Source organism: Rhagoletis pomonella, unplaced genomic scaffold, assembly GCF_013731165.1.
Source record: "Rhagoletis pomonella isolate Grant_MI unplaced genomic scaffold, Rhpom_1.0 Rhpom_scaffold_00006, whole genome shotgun sequence".
Taxonomy (NCBI): Eukaryota; Metazoa; Arthropoda; class Insecta; order Diptera; family Tephritidae; genus Rhagoletis; species Rhagoletis pomonella.
The window spans coordinates 359,082-361,989 of NW_023458560.1; positions in this window are offsets into that span (position 1 = coordinate 359,082).

A 2,908-nucleotide genomic window follows, 5' to 3' on the forward strand; every position below is an offset into this window, starting at 1 on the left:
TTACCGGTTGTTTCATGCACTGCTGACCGGTATCCCATCAGGAGCAGAGGTATGAATTTGCGTAACTTTTGTTTATCCAAATAATGTAAACCATGTTCGAATCGTGGAAATTTTGGAAGATCACAGGGTTGCTTTTAGGATTTAGATTCTTAATGCAAAAATGGAGTTGCATTTAGTTGCATTTAGGTGGCGAATTTTGTATGGATAAATGTACATTTAGAGTAGCATTTAGAGCTAAATGCGCGAAATGTGCTTTTACGCGTAAGCAAAAACAGCCCATTAGAGTCAATTAAACGATGCCTTTTCACCCTGCGTTTTTGGCACGTTCCCTTTGAAAAAAGTCTTCCAAAATCCTCGTGCATTTACATGATGACTTTTTCTTTGTGGCGTTTCTTGCGTATTTTTGACATTTAAGCGTAAAATTTTCTTTGGTCAACTCTTTCATCCTCATTTTTAAAGCGGAGTGAATCGCGAACTCAAAGCAAAAGTACGAAAAAGTGAACTCGATAAAAGCGAAACGTCAAAAAACCCCTCGATTTCGCTCAGAGCCAATATACACGACGACTTTTCACCCAGCCTTTTTGGCACGTTCCCTTTTAAAAAAAGTCTTCGAAAATCCTCGTACATTTACACGATGACTTTTTCTTTGTGGCGTTTCTTGCGTATTTTTGACATTTAAGCGTAAAATTTTCTTTGGTCAACTCTTTCGTCCTAATTATTAAAGCGGAGCGAATCGCGAACTCAAAGCAAAAATACGAAAAAGTGAACTCGATAAAAGCGAAACGTCAAAAAACCCTCGATTTCGCTCACCGTCCGTGCTTGCCTACCCCGCTGACTTCGCTACACTTCTTGCCTACAAGCTCGACACGCATGACCCAGGATGAAAAGCCATCGTGTAAATTGACTCTTATGCAGCGTTTTGCGTTTTGCGAACATATGTTTTCGAAGAGCGTTCATGCTATCGCATTTAGCAAATGTACATTTACGCGAGTTCGAAATCGTATGCTTTTGCCAAACAGCCGTGTTCCAGTCGCTTATTCAGATCCGTATCTATTACTATCAATTCACACACAGAAGATAATGTGCTAAAAATCCTACTGAAAAGGAAAAAATAAATTTTAAACCAAAAATTCAATACAAAAACTTGACTTGTTTTAATCATAACCGAACATTTGTTTGTGTATATATTCATTTGTCGGTGCTGTCAATTAAAATTTCCTCACCTAATTAATAAACAAAACAAACAGAGTTGATCACAAATTGATCCAGATTTCTATCAGCATCACATCGATGTTGAATTTTCTTAACTTTTCTTTATCCAAATAATGTAAAATAATAAATGAAATCTCGATCGGCGATCACTAAAACGCAACTAACAACTGTATACTCGGAAAAGCAATGTTGCCACTTTTTATCCATGAACGAAAGACACAAGATCACGCGGGAAGGAAAGAACGAAAAAAGTTATTTTCTAGCTGCCGAAATCTCGACGCCATCTTTGTTGTAAGAAGTAAACAATGAAGAGAACGGAGAAAACCGCGAAATTGTTGAACGCATGAAAAATCATTTTTATTATGCAAATTCTTCTATAAATTATGCCGTTGTGTAAAATTTTTCTTAACTTATGTGTACACACGTTGTCACAAGCGAAAATGAAGAAAATTGCAGTAAAAAGCCACCACCAAATTGTAAACAACGAAGAAATGTAAACAAAAGGCTAATGTCAAAATCGCTCAACTTTTTTCCTAAATGCGATTCTAACGGGCTAGTCTCCTGCCCGCGTGATCTTGTCTTTTTGGTTCATGCTTTTTATCATTAAACCATGTTCGAATAGTGGAAATTTTGGAAGATCACAGGGTTGCTTTTAGCATTTAGAATCTTAATGCAAAAATGGAGTTGCATTTAGTTGCATTTATGTGACGAATTTTGTATGGATAAATGTACATTTAGAGTAGCATTTAGTGCTAAATGCGCTAAATGTGCTTTTACGCGTAAGCAAAAATAGCCCATTAGTAACCGATTGAAAAGGTAATGATGTTAAAATAAAGCAAATTAATCTATATTCAAGTTGATATAATTAGCGCGTTCTAGAACGTCTACGATTTTCCGGTTTTGCAGGATTTAGTCCAAAGTCGTTCCCGTACGCCACGTTCACATAAGGTTTATTAAAGGCTAAAACCTGGAAATCTTGCAAAACGTAAAGTACGGGAACAGGCTAAATTTGTAATGATGTGTATGTTTGTTTATATCTTTAAGCCGTAAATAATAAAACAGAAATAAAATTTTAAGATTTTTTCATAAAATAGACCGAAGGCCGCCTACGCAGAAAGATGTTCTCTGCAAAAGGTTTTCAGCCCCCCTTCTTCGGCAATACAGAGAGGAGAGTTCTAATTAGTGAGGGTTATAATCCCTAAGCGCGGGCGAAGGCCGCCTACGCTGAAAGAACTTCTGGGCAATAGAAACTATGATATCAGCTCACATTTGCCACTTACTTACTTGTAAATGCTTTTAATCTTTTTTATCACTGAATTCTTAAACCTCAAAAGCAGATCGTAATAAAATATGTATATCAAATTAAAGGTAAGAACTTGCACTTTCTAAATAATATACATTTCTTTAGCATTGATTATACACTTTTTTCTAAAAAAGGTTACTTTATGACAAAATTTTAAAATTTTATTTCTGTTTTATTATTTTTGGCTTAAAGATATAATCAAGCATACACATCATTACACATTACATGAACTTGAAGATAGATTAATTTGCTTTATTTTGACATCATTACTTTTTCAATCGGTTACGTAGTTTAGGAAATATTAATATTTTAAAATATCGAAAAAAAATTCCCCTCTTATATCTTCTTTACTTTTCAATTGCGCCAAATAATATTTATATAGTTGAAATCAGC